This window comes from Petaurus breviceps, unplaced genomic scaffold (assembly GCF_028583685.1).
Source record: "Petaurus breviceps papuanus isolate PSGF00001 unplaced genomic scaffold, PetGlider_PUasm1.0 91133, whole genome shotgun sequence".
In the NCBI taxonomy this organism is placed as follows: domain Eukaryota; kingdom Metazoa; phylum Chordata; class Mammalia; order Diprotodontia; family Petauridae; genus Petaurus; species Petaurus breviceps.
Window position 1 is genome coordinate 82,781,916 of NW_027187419.1, and position 5,632 is coordinate 82,787,547.

General features: G+C 39.9%; 1 pseudogene; it reads left to right on the top strand.

Moving 5' to 3' along the window:
* Nucleotides 1–3,495: 3,495 nt before the first annotated feature.
* On the top strand, nt 3,496–4,579 carry LOC138155246 (ETS-related transcription factor Elf-3 pseudogene; annotated as a pseudogene).
* The last annotated feature ends 1,053 nt before the right edge of the window (nt 4,580–5,632 follow it).

Here is a 5,632-nt window from a genome sequence, read left to right on the forward strand (position 1 = left end):
TAAAACAATCAAGTCCTCCAAAGAGCTTTTGTTTATCTTTACATCTATTAATATTCACCATATTAGCAATGAAAAGCGATCGTTTTGAAATATTCATCAGTTCATTAAAACAATAATAAAACTATTGTATGTGAAATCATAAAATAATAAACTCATTACATATTAACAGTTTATTAAACAGTTATATTTTTAAAGAATTAGTGAGAAGAGTGGCATTGTTTTACATCTTTTTGCAAATCTTTTTAATGCCTGGCTTAATAGAAGACAGCTGGATGCTTGTGTCTGCTTCTGCATTCAATCTGTTGCTGTGTTGTTTTGGTTGAAGAATCTGAAGAAAATCTTGCCTCCCACAGATATATAATTGGAAAAGGGAGAAGTATTTTCATAGCCTTTTCAGATAATTGTGGATATTCATCTTTGATACTACACCAAAACTCAATAAGGAAGGGGTGGTTTCTTTAAGTTTAATTGCAGTGGAATCTGAAACCACATCAATGAAGTTTTCTTAATCTGTTACATTAAAATCCATTGTTCTGTCTTGCACTTTGAATGAATTCATGCATGATCTTACATTGATCATTTAGAAACAAACTGAGTTATGCAGATTTTCCAAATGTTGACACATTTCACTATGTAATAACAAAAGATCCCATCCTTTAGTCACATCACCAATCTCATCAGAAAAGTCTATCAGTATTGGGAAGTTAAGTTCATAAAACTTGGAAACAAGTTTTCTAAATTTCTAACTTTTGCCTAAGGCTCAAATTGGTTATTCTACATTCATTTTTGAGAAAATGTCTGCCAAATACCCAAGTCTGAATAATTATTGTTTGTCTGTCAGTCGTTCTTTCAAGTAAAAATGGTGCTGCATGGAAAAAGGCAGCCAATTCAGGTAACAAGTCAAACAATCACACAGAGGAGACAACCATCAACCTTCAGCTAACAGAAGCGCTTCATTCCTGCTTCCCTTTTCATCACCAGAATAGCAAAGTCAAGCACTCAAGGGCCAAGATTTAATAAAATTAAAATTTTTTATTGCTTCATCGAGGGCATTCATTCTTAAATGAAACTGGCATTGATTGATTGATTGATCAGCCTTGAATATGTAGCAGCAAAGAATATAATGACTCCAGGTAGAATTTGGGGCTACTGACTTATTTCATCGTGTTGCTTAGTTGTTTTTCCAACATTTCCAACTCTTTATGACCCTTTTTGGGGTTTTCTTGGAAAAGATAGTCTAATAGTTTGTAATTTCCTTCTCTGGTTCATTTTGCAGATGAGGAAACTGAGGTAAACAAGGTTAAGTGACTTGCCCAGGGTCACACAAGTAATTAAGTGCCTGAGTCTGGATTTAAACTCAGGAAGATGAATCTTCCTAACTCCAGGCCCCGCACTTTATCCACTGTAGCACCTAGCTTCCCATGTTTCACGTTGAGGTGGCAACAATTTTGCTCACCATTGTTTTTGTACCATCATTGCAAATTCCAACCCGGTTGTTCAAATATAAACCATGAGATTAAAAAAAGTTATTCAACACTGAATATTTCAGCATCACTTGTGTTGCCAAACATTGACATAAAAGATTTCCTTCAATGATTATTTAGTGCTGATACCAGACGAACACATGTAAAACAGCAAGTCTGGTCACATCTGTAGATTTGTCCATTTGTAAGGCAAAGATATAATTCTTCAGATGAGACATTAACTCAGTCTTCATGTTTGCAGTTTAATTTGTCATTCACAGGTCATGTGACTTCTACAAAACCCTGCTATTTTCATGAGAGAATGAGAGTTTAAAAGGCAAGTAACATCATAGAATTATTATAAAAATAGTTGTGACCTCTCAGACCCCCTGAAAGGATCTTGGGGACGCCCAGGGTCCAGAGACTAAATTTTGAGAATTGATGTCTCAGACTATAAGTTATTGTCCAGAACCAGCTGACCTATAAGGGATGAAGAAACTTATAATACCTATTTAGCAACTGTAAATCCCAGATAACCCCCTTCTCTGTGTTTATTAGTAAATCCACAATCAGCTCTGACATGATTTCTCTTCTTCAGTTTTGGTATGCAAACCTCCTTCCCCTCAATAAGTTCAATATAAATTTTCCAAGTATATTTTTGAAATGTAAACCTCACAATGTAAATGTGAGTTCCAAGTAAATTTTGAAATGTAAACCTCATATAATTGAAATATAAATCTTATAATTGTATTTGGGTAAGGTAAGATTGTGGGCCAGGTTTACCCTGGGTGAGTATTCCCTTTGGTCTTTCCCCTGAGGGGCTATGCCAGGGGTAGAGAACCTGCAGCATCAAGGCCACAAGTGTGGCCCTTTCACTGGATCCAACTAAATCCAACTAAAATGTGGAATCACTCAAAGGGCCACACTTGAGGACCTACAGGGCCACATGTGGCCTTAAGGCTGCAGGTTTCGCACCCCAGTATGATTTAGCCCTAACTAAAATCTGAAGTCAAAAAGCCAAACTCAGTCATTGTATGGTCTAAGACTAATCACTGTACCCCTCAGCTCTCTGTTGTTTTGCTCATTTGATAATAAAATGAAGTTTTAGGCAAGAAAATCATTTAGGTCCCTTCTAGTCAAGTGTGTGTTGGTATATATTTAAAAATAAGCCCTCCAAAATTTAAGCAGCATCATTAACATTTTCTCTATCACTTTCTTAAACCTAGACAATTAACAAAATAATAAAGTTCCAATTATTGGTGTTTACTGATTCCCAAACTATAAATGTTCACTGAAAATTTAACAGTCAGGTATCAGGCTGCAGTTGGTTGTCAAACACCCTTGCTTCTAGCTTTAACCCTTATAATTCCATGATTAGATCATCTCTTAAGATAGGAGGCTTCACACATTCTTGAAAGGATATACTACTACATAGATATCTTTTAGGTTCCTTGTATATTTCATAATTCTTTTTTATAGCATTTTCTATATTACTCACAAAATCCTATTTGTACTGACCCTCATTAAGGTTGAGTCAGGATAGAGAACTAAGATGCTACCAGGGGTGGGGAACCTGTGACCCTGAGGTCACATGTGACCTTCTAGGTCCTTGGGCTCAGCCTTTTAACTGAGTCCAAGTTCTACAGAACAAACTATTTTATTAAGGGGATTTGTTCTGTGAAGTTTGGATTCAGTCAAAGGGCTGTACTTAAGGACCTAGAGGGTCACATATGGCTTCAAGGACATAGATTCCCCACTCCTGTCTAAACCTTTGCTAGCATTAATAATAAAGTTCAGAAACAGCCTTCCCTCTATAAATAACTACCTTTACTGCACATTATAAGGTTTAGTATTACATATGCATTTTTCCAACTACAATTTGCCCAACTTCAAATCAAAAGAGCCATATTCTGAAAGTACACAGATTCTGTGTTCACTTACCTGCTGGAGTCAATTTGCTATCTGGATTACCCACTGCTGCTGGCTGTCCTGCATCTTCTGTATTCTAGCTCACACACTGAGAGGGAAACTCATGGTTCCATCATGTGAGATCAGCAACATTTTTAGCAACTCTATCAGCACCATGTGCCAGGCAGAAGACCCAGCTCCTGCCTCATCAGTCACCTTGGGCGAGGACTACCCAGTGCTGACCCTGAGCAATCCATAGATGCCCCTAGAGGGCACAGACAAAGTCAGCTGGTCAGAGATACTGCCCCAGTTGTGCTCAAAGGCCCAGGTCCTAGACTACATCACCTATGAGATGAAGAAGAATAAATATGATGCTAGTGTCATTGACTTTTCCTGATGCAATATGGATGGCACCACATTGACCTTTTTTTTTGACCTCTTGGAGGTATGCTCTATGCTCAGCTATAAGACCTCTCAGCTGGTGCAACTGATGAACTGAGCTGGATCATTATCTCCTGGAGAAGGATGGACTCATTTCTCAGTATATCATGGGAGACTCCAATTTTGATCATGGCAGCCCTTTCAACCAACATTTGTTGGATGACTCAAGGTTGGCCAGTCCTTATTACCCAGGAAGCTATGGGATGGGGGCTCCTTAAGGATGCTCGGATGTGTCCACATCAGGGACTGGGACCTCTCAAAGTCCCCACTCAGATTCTGGTGCAATAGACGTGGTTTAGATCCCACAGACAATAAACTCCTCTCATTTCCCAGTGACAACTTCTCCAACCCTACGAAGAAGAGTACCTGAAATATGGGAAACGGAAATGAGGACGGCCCTGAAAACTGAGCAAGGAGACCCAAGAGTGCCTGGAGAGCAAGAAAAGCAAACATGCTCCAAGAGGGACACACTTATAGGAGTTTATGTGGGACATCTTCATCTACCCAGAGCCCAAAGATGGCCTTATGAAGTGGGGAACCGGCATGAGGATATCACTAAGTTCCTCTGAACCAGAGGCTGTGGCCCAGTTGTGGGGTCAAAAGAAAAAAATAGCAACATGAACTATGAGAAACTCAGCTATGCATTGAGGTACTACTACAAACTAGAAATCTTAGAGCTGGTTGACAACCTGAGACTAGTCTATAAATTTGGCAAGAGCTCAAGTGGTTGAAAGGAGGAGGGAGGGGTTGTCTTGAGCTGGAGCTAAGCAAAAGGGCAAGCTAAAGGCTCAGGGCAAGCAATAAGCTTGCCCCTGGAGCAGAGACTTGTTCAGATATTTCTGGATCCCATGTTTGAGTTGGAAGCCAGTGAGTGTGCCCCAGTGGAGTGAAACTGAACTTTGGCCTATCATGGGTTTGTTGTCAACAATTGTCATGTGACATGGAGATCTTGGGCCCCTCCCTCCTCTTTTTTCCTGTTGGAATTACAAACCCTCTGAAAAGACAGCAGCCATGGTGCTGCTGACTGAAAACAAGAGGTCACTGAATTGGAATCCTAGAAGTCAAATGGGAGGGAAGTACCCTCTTTCCTAGGAACCCTGAACTGACACCATTTGGGGGTAATGAGTGGCCTCTAAAGGTCATAGAGAGAAGGTCTACCAGCATCTTGCCTCCAGGCAAGCTCTTTTCCTATGCTTGGACTCCCCAGGCTCAGAGCACTCCTTAATTTATGTGGTATAAATATGTAATATGTACATAAAAACCTATTTTTTTCAATGATACCCCTCCCCTCATACACTCCTTGACCTTCTGTCTATGTGTAAGGATAAAGACCAGAGACAATTGTTCTGAGACCAGTGACTTCTGAGACTTCAGCTATTATAGCTACTAATGGCCTCCTCTGGACCAGAAAGGATTTGCTTCTTCCTTCTGCCATATCTGCAGCAGGGGTTGGAGTGGTGAAACTGGTCCACAGGACTCCTCGTCACTCCTCATCTCCAGGAGGGTCAAAAATTTGCAATAAAGCTTCTTCTGGGGTTTTTTTATTTTAAAAAAAAAGTCATATGCTTAACAATCCCACCCACATCCTGTTTTTTAATCAGTGGTAGTCTCTGTGATTCTGAAACTCAAGATCAGTGTCACAGACTGTGGTCAGGAAATGACAACAGTGTCTTCAGAGCCAGTTAGATCTAGACAAAATTAGCTTCTATATATTTGGGCCTATTTTCAGAGCATTAAAAAGTCACCTCTTCTCCCCATCTCTCCCCTCTCTTCTCCAATCCTCCTCCTCCTCTCTCTCTCTCTCTCTCTCTCTCTCTCTC